A 14,724-nucleotide genomic window follows, 5' to 3' on the forward strand; every position below is an offset into this window, starting at 1 on the left:
TCATTTAGAACATTTCTTCTTTTTCTTTGTTTTTTCTTTCAGCATAGCGTCCACTGCTACCTCTACCGGCTTTGCAGCTTTTTTTTTCCTCTTGTTTTTTTTGGGCTTTAGGGTGAAATCCTGGCCATTGGGTGGCTGCACACAATTCCTTGCACCCTGAGCAGAGGCCTCAGAACTCTCGTCCCAGCAGGGGCCTCTGCGCTGTCCCTCTGCCCGTGCTCTTTTCTCCTTGGACGCCGGCTCCTGGACCTTGTCTCTCTTAGGCTTTCCCTCTTTAGGCCGCTTGGCCTTAGACTGGGTGAGGGGGTAACTCTCCCCATTTTTACCTGTTGCTTCTTTGTTTCTTTTCTTTCCCATTTTTCATTTCACTTGGGTCTTGGCAATGTCAGACCCTGGAGCTGCGACCTGGGGCTTGTTCTTCAGTGCTGCCATTCGCTTGGCAAAACACTGCTGGATGGTGAAAGCACGGGGTGTCGTAGTGCTTTCGTTCTGTCTGGAGTGGAGGGACTGGAATCACCCCCGGGAGTCTTCTTACTCCGTCTTTTCCCAAAAATGCAGTCAAGATCTGTTTTGCTCCGAGATGATAGATCCTTTTCTTTTGTAAATTTCCGATGATGAACACAGTGTTTGACGATTTTGGACTTTTCCTCAAGACTAAAAGATTTCTTTTTCATGTTGTCTAAGGAGTCTGTTGTTACCTGCCTCTGGTAAGTGTTCAGTTCTGCCAGAAGCCGGTTAAAATCATCTTGATGGGCAATCCAGTTGGCTTCATTATTGTTTGTAGCTTGAAGTCCCAGGTGGTTATTTTTAACTTGAACTTTAATATGATCTGGGCCTCCTTGCTCCTGAACCCCTAAACCCCTTTCTTTAGACCACTCCATCTTCTCTAGTATCCTCTGGCCAAACTTAGAATCAGCATTACTCCAGGCAGTGTTTTGAATATTCACAGCCCACTTCTGCTTCTGCCGCTGCTCAGCCAACATCATCATATCGTGGAGCCTGTGACACCGTGACCTCCAGACCTGAAGGACTTTCGTCACTGGGCGGGCAGCAAGATCTGGAACGGTCTGGACGGACGGGACTCCCTTGCCAGGTGGACGGCAGCCCAGAGACTATGTTCTTAATCTCTAGGTGAACTGGTTCCCTTATTTCACTGAATTCTTGTAACTACCTTAGGGGTAGGTGCCCTTTAGATTGAAGCATATGAAATTGCTAATATTTACCCATTTTAACTTAATACACAAACAGTACTTTCATCTGCTACAACCACATAGCATTCCTATTTTATTTTATTTTATTTGAGACAGGGTCTTGCTCTGTCTCCCGGGCTGGAGTGTAGTGGTGTGATCGTAGCTTACTGCAGCCTGGAATGCCTGGGCTCCAACAATGCTCCTGTCTCAGTGTCCTGAGTAGAGGGATTACAGGCTCAAGCCATGGTGCCCAACTTATCCCCATTTTAATAAGTGGAAACAGAAGCTTACATCTTCTAGTAACTTACCCAAGGTCAAGTTGTGTGGAATGGAGCCAGAATTCAAATCCAGGGCCGTTGGATTTCACAGCCCATCCTTGCCACTACTCTATATCACAGTAGTATGTTTTCTCATTACCCTTGTGGTCTAATCTCTTTGTCCTCATTCTGTGCACTCAAACCACTAGGCAACCAATGTGTTTGTACTCCCCAGATTCAAACTATTTTTGGATAAGTACCTGCTGTTCTACTACCACTTCCAATCATGTTTAGCATCAAATTTTGTTGTCACTTCCTTTTCCATCGACTCTTAGACCTTAATGGTGCATGCTAATAAATTTTGGTTCTCTTCTGCTTCTCAAATTGTTTAATAAATTTTCCTTATAAGTAAAGTATCATATACTATGTGAGCTCTAGATGAAGGTTAATTAGGGTACTTAGTAATTTCTACAAGGAGCAAAAGTCCAATTTAAACTTTTAATGAAGAAGACACAATATATCCTTATTAAGAGGTTATAAGTAGTTTTGCTTTGATATTTTCCTCTATGACTTGTTTGGCTCTCATGTAAATTATTGAATAGCTGTCAACATTTCCAATTCCTATTGAACATTTTCCTCAGGGACCCAACCTCACAATGGATACTAAGCTCTGGCTGAAGTGCAGATTCTTATTCTAACTAGGTTAATGGTGTATATGTTTTGTGAATAGGAAGTTCTTTACTGTAGAATAGCTATCAAAAATTCCCTGTGGGACTCAAGGACAAAAGAGATCAATATTTTACTGGCAGAAAATTTCACTAGAGGAAACTTTCTTTCTGTGTCTGTTGTTCTTTCTGTGGTCATTCATTAGAAAGCCTGACCCAATGGGGTTATAGACTTTGGGATGGTTATTGCTCTCAGCATACAGGAAGAAGTCAAGAAGAAATAAGTCTACTTTAACTTTTCTTAGAAGGAAACATCACAAAACAGCTCTTGGAAAGGACATGGGTATTAGTCTTTTCCATAAGCACATCATGTTAAATCCTGTCATCTGCATTCATGGACATTCATATTTATACAGAGCTTTCTGCAGTATAAGTCCAATAAATAACACATCTCTTCCATTTCACCAATTCTGAGGTAAGTTTACAATAATAACAACTAGACGATGGATTCATGTTTTAAGTGATGGGCACATTTCAGGCTTGCTAGGGTGACCAATTATGCTAGTTTTTCCATATCTATCCTGGTTTCAGCACTGTCTTTGCCTTGGGAAACTCCTTGGTCCCAGGTGAATTGGGACAGTTGGCCACTGTAGGTTTGGATATCGGGGGAACCAGCCCCCAATATTTCAACATAGAAAACGTGGATTTTCTATTTTCCCTGGGTGTGGGCTGGTCTGGGAAATAAAGGGAAAGAGTACAAAAGAGAGAAATTTAAAAACTGGGTGTCTGGGGGAGACATCACATGTCGGCAGGTTCCGTGAATCCCCCTGAGCTGCAAAACCAGCAAGTTTTTATTAACAACTTTCCAAGGGGAGGGAGTGTATGAATAGGGTGTGGGTCACAGAGATCAGTATGTTTCATAGGGTAATAAAAGATCACAAGGCAGAAGGTCAGAGTGAGATCACAAGGTCAGGGTGAAACTAGAATTGCTAATGGAGGTCCATGTCTCGTTGGGCACACATTGTCATTAATAAACACCTTAGCAGAAAACAGGGTTCAAGAGCAAAGAACTGGTGTAACTAGAATTTGCCAGGCTAGAATTTCCTAATCCTAGCAAGCCTAGGGGTATTGCAGGAGACTAGGGCGTGTTTCATCCCTTATCTGCAACTGCATAAGGCAGACACTCCCAGAGCAGCCATTTTAGAGAACTAACCCTGGGAATGCATTCTCTTTCTTAGCGCTGTTCCTTGCTGAGAAAAAGAATTCAATGATATTTCTCCTATTAGCTTTTGTAAGAAGAGAAATATGACTCTGTTCTGTCTGGCCCCACAGGCAGTCAGGCCCAATGGTTATCTCCCTTGTTCCCTGAAAATCACAGCCATCTGTTCCTTTTGGATGCCCAGATTTCATATTGTTCAAACACACATGCTCTACAAGCAATTTGTGCAGATAATGCAATCATCACAGGATCCTGAGGTGACATACATGGTCAGTTTACGAAGATGATGGGATTAAGAGATTAAAGACGGGCATAGGAAATTATAAGAGTATTGATTGGGGAAGTGATAAATGTTCATGAAATCTTCACAATTTATATTCAGAGACTGCAGTAAAGACAAGCATAAGAAATTATAAAAGTATTAGTTTGGGGACCTAATAAATATCCATGAAATCTTCACAATTTATGTTCTTCTGCCATGGCTTCAGCCCGTCCCTCTATTCGGGGTCCCTGACTTCCTGCAACATTTGGACAAATCCACCATGTGGTTTGACCAAAATTTTCTCCTTGTTTCAAATAACAACAACAACAACAACAAAAACCCCCACAAAACCCCAGTGCTTTCAAATCGTATTTCCTTAATTAGAAACAGTCAAAGACACTGATTTCAAGATGCAAGGAGTACAGCCAGATTTATTTACATGCTTGATTTCACGTTTATTTTTCTTATAACCTGAGGCTGAATGGTAGAAATAAACATTCTCAGATCAATATGGATCGAGTTGGGTCTACATTTTGAACATCAGATATCTGAATAGATTCCATATCTGTATCAAGAGATTGTTTATTTTTACCATCTCCTCATTGCTTAGAAATAGGACTTATGATGAAAGACTCAAACATTTTTACATTTGTAGGACCACAGTACTATGAGAGGAGATTCAACTCTTGGCTTCATTATTCTCATTTTGGTTTATTTCATTTACAGTTTACTGACTCACTGCACCATGCATCTTTTACTCCCCATTTGGGAAGAAGTAGAAAACTGCATCAGTTTCTAGGACACCCCATATCAAAGAGACACAATGAAAACTGGCAACAAGTGGCACTGCCATTGAGTGACTTCTCCCTCAAGCATCTCTGCTGTGTGGTGCAATTTAAGGTGGATGAATGGCATACTCTGGGCTCCAGGCCAGCTCACTGGCCCTGGGGGAAATCATTCACACCCATGCTGATGCACACACTCTTTAAACTCTCTTTCCTGCCCTGCAGCCCCCCCAGATGAAATCCTTATATTCCAGGAAGCAGTAGGTCCTTTCATTGCTGTCTCTGGGCTACAGGAATCAAAGAGCAAAATGAATATTTTCCTCTGAGAACTGGCACTGAACAGAAGGAAGGAAATGCCTACTCCAATTCAAGCATGTTTTAATCTCTGGAGAAGTGGGTACTGGGGAGGGGCAATATTGGCTGAGGAATCAGTGGGAAAGTCATAAATTTTGCCTCTTATCCCAGCAACTAAAATTCTTCCTTTAGAGTGCCACCCACTCTTTTTTTTTCTCCTAAAAGGATTTGGATAATGAACAATCACTTTCTAAATTCTCAAGTTCAAAAATCTCTCAGTGGAGGAAGAAAAGGGAGTTTTTGAGTAAATCTCTAAAGGCTTGATGAATCATTGAAAAACACGCTCAGAAATTTCAAGATTCACACACACCTCATGAATATACCATCTGAATCTAATCTGAAGAATCTGGCACTAAAACAAATCAACAGTTCCTTACCTCTTCCTCTCTTTGATACTTTTAATATCTAACAAGGCCAACTCATTTAATCTTTTCTTTTTTTTAAAAAAACAATTATCTCTCATTCAAAGATACAGATGAACAGCAAACACTAGTGTGATCGATTTCCCAAAAGTCTGACCCACAGTCAGACAAAAACAGATTGGTGGTGGTGGAGGGGGAATTCTACATGTCGAGTGACATGGACTCCTCACAATGTCAGTGTCCCAGAAAACTTAAAAAAAAAAAGAATGGTGGTAGTGGTGGCTGTTCTAAAGTAAATGAGATTTAAGAGACATGGCAAGCAAATAGAATGTAGAAACTTGGAGCTTAATTCTTGATTGTGATCGTGTGATTATAAAGGAGAATGCCTTTGTTCTTAGGCGCTACATGCTGAAGTATTTAAAAACAAAATGTCTTTTTTTTTTTTTTTTTTTTTTGTTGAGACGGAGTCTCGCTCTGTCACCCAGGCTGGAGTGCAGTGGCCGGATCTCAGCTCACTGCAAGCTCCGCCTCCGGGTTTACGCCATTCTCTCGCCTCAGCCTCCCAAGTAGCTGGGACTACAGCGCCCGCCATCTCGCCCGGCTAATTTTTTGTATTTTTTTAGTAGAGACGGGGTTTCACCGTGTTAGCCAGGATGGTCTCGATCTCCTGACCTCGTGATCCGCCCGTCTCGGCCTCCCAAAGTGCTGGGATTACAGGCTTGAGCCACCGCGCCCGGCCACAAAATGTCTTGACATGTCCAGCTTATTTTTAAAAGTTATCATCAATGAGAGACAGAGATAGACAGAAAGAAAAGGAGGCAAATGTTAAACAAACAAACAAGCAAACAAATTTTGGCCTAAATATTTATTTGGAGCTTGCACTGGAAAAATTCCCTGTTGCTTATTCAAGTCCATGAGTTCTATGAGTTCACCACTTGGCTTCAGAGTATAAATTGGACTATTCTGACATGTTCTAAAGATCTATCGTTAGCCTGGCTTCCATTCAAGTTTTAGCTAACAGGAAGCACTTGATTCTCTGAAGAGGTGTGTCACAGCAGAATTTCTTACAGATGTTCCTTACAGATGTATTCCAAATTCGTTTCTCTCAATTAATTTTTCAATCATTTTCTACACCCACTTCATTAGATTTTAAATTTAATTTGAAAGCAAAATGGCATTTGCATTTTCTTGAGTAACTGAGTTCCTTCTATTCCCTCCCATTCCCATTTCTAGAATCTCAGTTGTGTTATGATATGTTCCACAATAATTGCATTATAAAATGTGATGAACCGTGATTATAGGGAGGTTATTCAGAAAAAATTCCCTCACTATCTATTCACACTAAAGCCTTGATTCATACATTTGAAAAAACTTCCATGGTTGTGTGAGCCAGTGGAGAATCTTTGTGTTTTAATAGGTCAGATAGCCCAGGGTATTGGACCTGCTCACATATGGGAGTTTTTGAACATGATTTTAAAGTAAGTCCTTTGGGGCCTCTTTTAACAATATCACAAGTAGTTTGAAGGAAATTTACTTTTTCTTAAAAAAAGAATCCTCATTGCAAATTTGGCTATTTTATTCTTTTGTTGGGTTATCGTTTTTGAACATCTGGCAGTCAGCACATGGGTGCAAAAGGCTCATTTTCAGCAGTTCTTTGGCAAGATCAGTAACCTAAAAATTTGGCCCCAATTCTTTTATATCATTGAAAGATTCACCTCTCTGTCCATTACTTACTCTTTCCTTCCACTTGTACTTGAAGTTTCAATTTTTTTTCTCAAAAGCATTCTGTAATTCAAGTCATTCCAATGGAAACTTTCGTAATGCTATGCTGGGCATTGTGTGGGGCAATGCAGGGGAGACGAGGAGGAGTAGAACGTGGCCTCCTGGTTTGTAAGGAGAATGTGACCCAGCAGGAAATAGAAGACACGTGTGCTAATTACTCCTATGTAGTGTATGGAATATTCCACATGGGAGTTGTAAACAATGGGTTCCTTACCCATGACTTCAGCACAATTAGAGGCTCTTTCCTCATGATTCAAGTGTCCATCTCCCTCATCCCCCAACATCCAGAGTCAGGCAACTACCTACTCTATTAGGGTTAATTGGGTTACCAGCCTAGAGTGAATTTCTTGAGTCAAAGTTAGTGACATTCATTTTATACCTTTAGCACCCATCAGCGTTTGTGGTATATAGGAAGGCCTTGAAAATTATTGTAGCACAGAATGGTGGCTGGCTGCATGATGAATAGTTATCCCAAAAGCTGACGTCTCTAAATATTTCCATAATCAGACTGATACAAGCTTCAGGGTTGGGAGACCTTTGGTTTCAATCTCTTACTAATATTGCTTTATGAAGCCAGGGATGAAATCACCATGGTGAGAAAAATGACAAGGAATTAGATTCTCTCATGTATATATCTGCTATTTTTTCTTTTGTGACAAACTGAAAGAATACGAGAGCATATCTTCATCTCTGCTACCATGATCTTAGAAATTAGCTTCTGTACCTCCACTCATTACTTGCTCAATCTCTGGTCCAGTTTTATCATTTTATCACCAATTCCCTCTGGGACCAACTGTATTCTAGGTCAACAATTCAATCTGGGACAGCAGAGCTCCTTGCTTGTCTCTGCAGGTTAATGAGAAGATTGTAACACCGTCACTCATTAGTAAGTAGAAATAAAGTCTAGGTTCAATGGACACACTACTTCCAGTGATAAAAAGGAATCCTTGAAGTGTTTTTAAAATATAAAGAGCTTTGGCCGGGCGCAGTGGCTCGTGCCTATAATCTCAGCACTTTGGGAGGCCGAGGCGGGTGGGTCACAAGGTCAGGAGTTCGAGACCAGCCTGACTAACATTGTGAAACCCTGTCTCTACTAAAAATACAAAAATTAGCTGGGCGTGGTGGCGCGTGACTGTAATACCAGCTACTCAGGAGGCAGAGGCAGGAGAATCACTTGAATCTAGGCGGCAGAGGTTGCAGTGAGCTGAGATTGTGCCACTGCACCCCAGCCTGGGTGACAGAGCGAGATTCCATCTCAACAACAACAACAACAACAACAACAACAACAAAAGCCGAAATATATATATATAAAGAGCTTTGAGTCCATCTGATTACTTCGACAAGATGGGAAAGGGTTAACTCACTTTCAAACCACTTGGATTAATAGTAACATTATTTGTATAATATAAAGCTAGCTTCAAATAAATATCAAGAGGTTAATTCTATTAAATAACTTATAAATTTTGCTACTCAATACAATCAGTAAATGGTAAATGAAGTAAAGAAAAATACTTTTTCTTGACTGAATGTTAAGCAAATTTATACCTTTAGCACCCATCAGCGTTTGTAGTATATAGGAAGGCCTTGAAAATTATTGTAGCACAGAATGGTGGCTGGCTGGATGATGAATGGTTATCCCAAAAGCTGACATCTCTAAATGCTTCCATAATCAGACTGATACAAGTTTCAGGATTTGGAGACCTTTGGTTCCAATCTCTTACCAATATTGCTTTTGAAGCCAGGGATGAAATCACCATGGTGAGAAAAATGACAAGGAATTAGATTCTCTCAGGTTTATACATATATATACACACATGTATATGTATACACATGTGGTATACATATAAACCCCACTGGTGACTTCTGCCTCTTTTTAGTATTACCATTGTGATGATTTGAGTTGCGACTACATGCCAGAATGATAAGTGCTTTACACATATTATCTCTAATCCTCACAGTACTATAAGTTAGGTTCTATTTTCCCTAATTCACAGATGAGAAAACTAAGTTTCAGAGGTTAAATAACGTGTCTTAGATCACACATCTAGGAAAAGCCTCCTGGAAACCAAATTTCACTATATGAATTAATAAAATCAGTGTCTGACATTGACCTAATCAAGGAATTTAGTGGTAGAACATGGTTGACAAGTGATAGAGTAGGTTCCATGTAAAACCAGAAAGTAGATGAGGTCTGACTTCAGCACTTTCAGCCTTTTGATAATGTTCAGTACAGGACTGGGCCACCATTCTTTCCCTCTTTCCTCCACAAGTCTTATCTTAATGAAAATCACAATAACAGAGCTATATACCTCAGTGAACTTAAGTTTTGTTATTTCTTTTAGGGAGATCAGAAGTTTTAGCCTCCCTCTAATAGTTAATAAAACATTTTAACCATGTTATGAGGATTTCAGGTGTAAGTTAGTAAGAGACAGGAATATTTTGAAGGGACTTCCTTTTGCACATGAAGAAAAATTGGCTGCATAGTCATCTGTGTATTAATTATTCTGTAGATAATCATTCACTGAAGATATATTTACTGAGTGCCTTCAGTATGTCAAGTCCTATTCTAGTTGCAAGATAGACTACATAATTTGCAGGTCTCAGTTCAAAATTAAAATATGGAGTTCTTTGTTCCAAAATTAAGAATTTTAAGACGGTGACAGCAGAGCCTTAAACAAGGCATACAACCCTTGCAAGCTCTTCCATGTAACTGTGTAGCTCACACATCCATGAAGCTGACCCTGGCTAGGTGCTCAGGATATAATGGTGAGTAGAAACTGTTTTTCCCCTCATGTAAGTCATAGTCTATTAAGGGAGACAGATTGTAAACCAATAATCACATTAAACAATTTGATTATTTGATAAAAGTAAAACACAATAGTAGGTATATACCAAAAGAATTACTCCAAAGGGAAAGAGTGAAGTTCCAGGAGATAGTTTATCAAAGGAAGATATCTAGGTCTGTGCTCAGAGAATGCTTTCAGGAGAAGTAATGTTGAAAGGATAGGGAGAAATAAACTAGGTGATGAAGGGAGGGAGATGCCCTCCAGGACAAGGGAGCATTTTATCTGAACACACTCAGGAACTGTGGGGCAGGGTGTAGCATGTCATAGAATTGAAGGAAGAATTGTGTATGGAGAATAAAGGGGGAGTGCGGTGGGAGCCCAGATCAAAGAGATAGACACACCCAGACACTGAGCAAAACTTGGCCTTGTAGGCTTGTGTAAGGATTTCAGTCTTTATCTCAGGGACAATGGGGATCCACTAAAGAGTTTTAACCAGGGGGCCGAGAGTAAAGGGTCTGAGGCTGGAAAGCGGACAGAGTGGATACGGAGCCACCCTTTAGGAGGCTGCTGTGGCAGTTGGGCTAGAGATAATAGTGGCTTAGGCTGGGATAATGGCCAAGGTGGTGGGAGATGTGAGGAGTTCTCTGGGCAGGCACATACAGAAGGGAAGGAAAAACAGAAGGATTGGAGAATTTCTGGATGAACTTGTATGAGTGTGACGCTGGCAGAGGAAGTTTAAAATGAGGGCCCAAATCACATTTTGCTTGGCCTTGCCCATCCTAGAAACTATTTAGAAAAATGAGATAAATAAATATTTCGAAATATGAGAAAGAATAAAACACTTTCCTCTTCTACAAACCCATCTCACTTTGAAGAGGAGAAAAATCAGTGATTTTGTTTAGTCCCTTGAGTAATGAGAGCTGTGGGTGGTCACAGTTAGAGGTTTGAAGCCTCCTCTAACTCTACAGGAGCTGGATTGTACTTAAATGTCAGATCAGTCTGGAGGGGAAATGAATCACTAGAACAGCTGAAATGCAGGCTTTTTGCTGTGTTCTCCCTTACCTAAGGGACAGCCATGGCTTTGCAACCGTTAACTTTCCTTGAAAAGGAATTCAGACTGCCTCTGAAAGATCTGCAGAGCTGTGAAGGCTGAAAACCAAGTTATTCTTGCAAAGGTCTTTAAGTAAAACTGGCTGCTAAAAAACAACAACAAAACTACCCTTCCCTTGACTTAGTCAATTTAAAAAATTGTAATGGAGCCTTCTTAGCTTTTAAATTGAGGAACAAGTGGGTAAGAACAAACCAGAATCAAATAGTATAGCAGGAGTTCCTCCTTCCTTTCTTTCAATGCCCTTCCTTTCTCCCCACTATGCTGCCAGAACTCCTACATCTTTTTAGATGCTTTTATTTTCTAGGGACTGAATTCTTACTTCCCTGCTCAAGGGATCATCTCAACTTATTATTCTCATTAGAGCAATTTTTACAAGACCGTGTTTATCATATCAGGAACAAATGTGTTTGGAATTGGGGTGCTTTAAGCTCTCTGTTAATGCACAGTGTTTTTCGGCAGCTGGTTAACTCCTAGCAAACTTGGCCTTACAAGAGGTCACCAGAATTAGGTACTAGGACTATGTACCAACCGTGTACTAGGCACAGTTTATAAATACCTATTACATTGAAACCCATCCAGTATTCAGTTAGTAGTATGGGTGATTTGGTGAATTAAATCCATAATGAAATCCTATCAAAATCTCTCCCTCCCCTCTGATCTATCAGAATTGCTAAAGAGCTCAGCTAACAAGCCTGTGTGTGGCAGTTCAGTGTTATGCACAATCTGCTTTCTTTGGTCTTGCTGTTGCAGAGAAATGGCAGGAAGTTAGGTATAAGGATTAAAAATAGGAGCATATAGACCAAATGTAGGCTGTTGACCTTTAAAAAAACTGATGCCTAATCATACTAGAAGAATGTTATGTTATAAAAGAAACACTTGTTTCTTTTATAACAGATCTGCATGAATGCTTTCTTTTCCTCCACATATACATAATTTAGTCATCTCAATTAGAGTTTTTTGCTTTGGGGTTTGATTTAAAAAAAAACAGAATGTCTTTTTGTCTGTTCTCCCTGATGCCAAGAAATTGATTACAGATTTTATAAACTGGTTTTCCTCAGTGAGGAAATTTCTTGTCTACTTTTAGCCTCCCATTCCTAAAATCATCATCCCATGGATCTCCATGAATCGAACTGCATATGTGCACATCTCTCATTTGCATCTTTTCCTGATATTCATAAAACCTGCCACAAGTGAAAGGAAAGAAAATGATGCTCATTGATTGGTTTCCTGCCCACCATCAAGGTCTGGGATCATAAATAAAGTCTGGGGCTCCACTTGCTGCAGAGACACAGTAGATGGCAGTGTGCAACACAGAAGTATGAGATTCCCGACTGTCTCAGCCTTGGATGGGCAACTAACTGGGAGGAGGCTGAATCTCTGGGCAGGGATGCTGTTTTTCCAGCCTAGTCAGAGAGAGAGGTTGTCCTCCTAGGAAATGCTTTTTCTGCATAAACTTGGTTTTGCTGATTCATTCAACTGCAGTTATTTGGGCTACTTTGGCCCCAAAGAATGTTAAGTTTCTTTAAGTCTGAAAAATGTCTGTGCTTCAAAACTCTACTTAAATGCATAGAATAATCTTTCACTTATATGATATGCTAACCTCCTTGGCTTTGTATTTTATTAATTTTATTAAAACAAGATCACTCTGGATAACCTACAGATAAGCGCTCTGGACATTTCATAAGCACATGTTGGATATACCAGGACTTGGTGGTTTTTCAGCATCGTAGGTGGACTAATACGAGTACCCACATATACTCTCAAAGACCACATTTAATTAGGTGACTGTTGGATATTTTAAATCATTTTAATATTTCTGCATAATATTTTTCCCAAAATTTAGTAGTAATTCCTCTATAGCCTTAAAATATATTTAAACTTTTCTTTTATTATAGAAGGTATAGGTGACTGGGGTCATTTTGCTGAATATTAAAATTACTTTCTTAATATAATTACTTTCTTATTATAATAAACCATTTATAAATTGATAGTTATGATTAAACATTAGCAAAGGAGACCTTACTTAGCACCAGTAACAGATATTTTTAAAAAGAGAATTTCCCGGCCGGGCGCGGTGGCTCAAGCCTGTAATCCCAGCACTTTGGGAGGCCGAGACGGGCGGATCACGAGGTCAGGAGATCGAGATCATCCCGGCTAACACGGTGAAACCCCGTCTCTACTAAAAAATACAAAAAAATCTAGCCGGGCGAGGTGGCGGGCGCCTGTAGTCCCAGCTACTCGGGAGGCTGAGGCAGGAGAATGGCGTGAACCCGGGAGGCGGAGCTTGCAGTGAGCTGAGATCCGGCCACAGCACTCCAGCCTGGGCGACAGAGCGAGACTCTGTCTCAAAAAAAAAAAAAAGAGAATTTCCCTAGAAGAAGAGGTCTCAGAGGAAAGGAGATATGTTGTTTATAAATCATGTACAGCACTTAATTACACTGAGATTTAATCATTTCAATAGACACACACCCACACACATTTTCTCAAGCCTTCCCTCCTGGCTAGATTTGCGTCTTCGGATTGGGGGATTTGCTCTGATCTCTATTTTACAGTGTTTGGCCTGCCTAGACTTTCCTACTTGGACTAATGTGCTCCACTGTATTTATCTTTCCAGACCTCTTGTTCGTTTAGATTTCAGAGTTCTGTCCAATTCCATGGTCTCTTGGAATTCCCAGCTTCGGCTTTTCCTGGCCTGACTCATTCTGCTGGCACCCAAGGCTGGCCCAGTTAGGCTGAACCACTGGGCATTTTCAGAGTTGTCACCATTTGACTAGAGGTCTTGGAATTCCAAACTTGGGTTGTTGATTGCAGGGTTCTCCTTCCTCAGTGTCTGAGACACCGGCTTTTGGTGATTGCCTTTCCCCTTGCTTTAAATGCTGGTGCTTCTCAGGGTTCTTACTCTAGGCCCTCCTTTCTCACTCTGCACAGTTTTCCTGGGCTGTCTCAACCACTTTTCTGGCTCCCAGTTGCCATTTCACTTCCGTGCTGATCACTTCCAAGTCCTTGTCTGTAGCCTAGATCCCTCGCCTGACCTTCAGAATTGTAGGCCCTCACATCTATAAACACTGACATGTCTCACTGGCACTTCCACGAGACCAACATTTCACGCTTTGTTTTCCCCACATATTGTTCTTCCTGCTTATCCCACTGATTCAACATCCATATCTGTGTCTAGGCCAGAAATCTCATCTCATATTCATTCTTGATTTCTTTTTCTTCCTCCAAAGAATGACAAAATCCTGTTGATTCTGGCTCCTAAATATATTGGGGAACTATTGAAATTTTTTTTTCACCAGTCTTTTCTGCTGTTTCCTTCTATCAGGCCACCATCATCTTTTACTTGGATCTCTGCAGCAGCCTTCTAACTGATCTCCTTGACTTCAGTCTTGCTCCTTTGCAATCCATTTCCCATGCTGAAGCTGAATTATATCCTTTGAATGTTCATTTGGCCATGTTTTTTCTTGCTTAAAAAAACCAAAAACTCTTTTATGGCTTACTTCCCTAGCTCTGACTCTTCTCAACCATTAGGCCTCCACCTGGATTCCATTTTTTCTCCCTCTCTCTCTCTTTTTTTTTTTTTTTGAGACAGAGTCTTGCTGTGTTACCCACGCTGGAGTGCAGGCCTGATCTTGATTTACTACAACCTCTGCCTCCCGGGTTCAAGTGATTCTCCTGCTTCAGTCTCCTGAGTAGCTGGGACCTCAGGTGTGCGCTACCATGTCTGGCTAATTTTTGTATTTTTAGTAGAGACGGGGTTTCGCCATGTTAGCCAGGCTGGTCTCAAACTCCTGACCCCAGGCAATCCACCCGCCTCAGCCTCCCAAAGTGCTGGAATTATAGGCGTGAGCCACCACACCCGGCTGATTCCATTTTCTCTTAATACCTATCCTGACCCTTCCAAGCTTTCGCGAGGCACTCTTTCATCTACTCTATAGCATGATGTGCTTTCCC

The 14,724-nt window shown here is 40.8% G+C and overlaps 1 pseudogene; it reads right to left on the reverse strand.

Annotated features, from left to right (window-relative positions):
* Positions 1-989, reverse strand: LOC117097975 (annotated as a pseudogene).
* Between the last annotated feature and the right edge of the window lie 13,735 nt (positions 990-14,724).

Source organism: Trachypithecus francoisi, unplaced genomic scaffold (genome assembly GCF_009764315.1).
Source record: "Trachypithecus francoisi isolate TF-2019V2 unplaced genomic scaffold, Tfra_2.0 Lachesis_group15, whole genome shotgun sequence".
Taxonomy (NCBI): Eukaryota; Metazoa; Chordata; class Mammalia; order Primates; family Cercopithecidae; genus Trachypithecus; species Trachypithecus francoisi.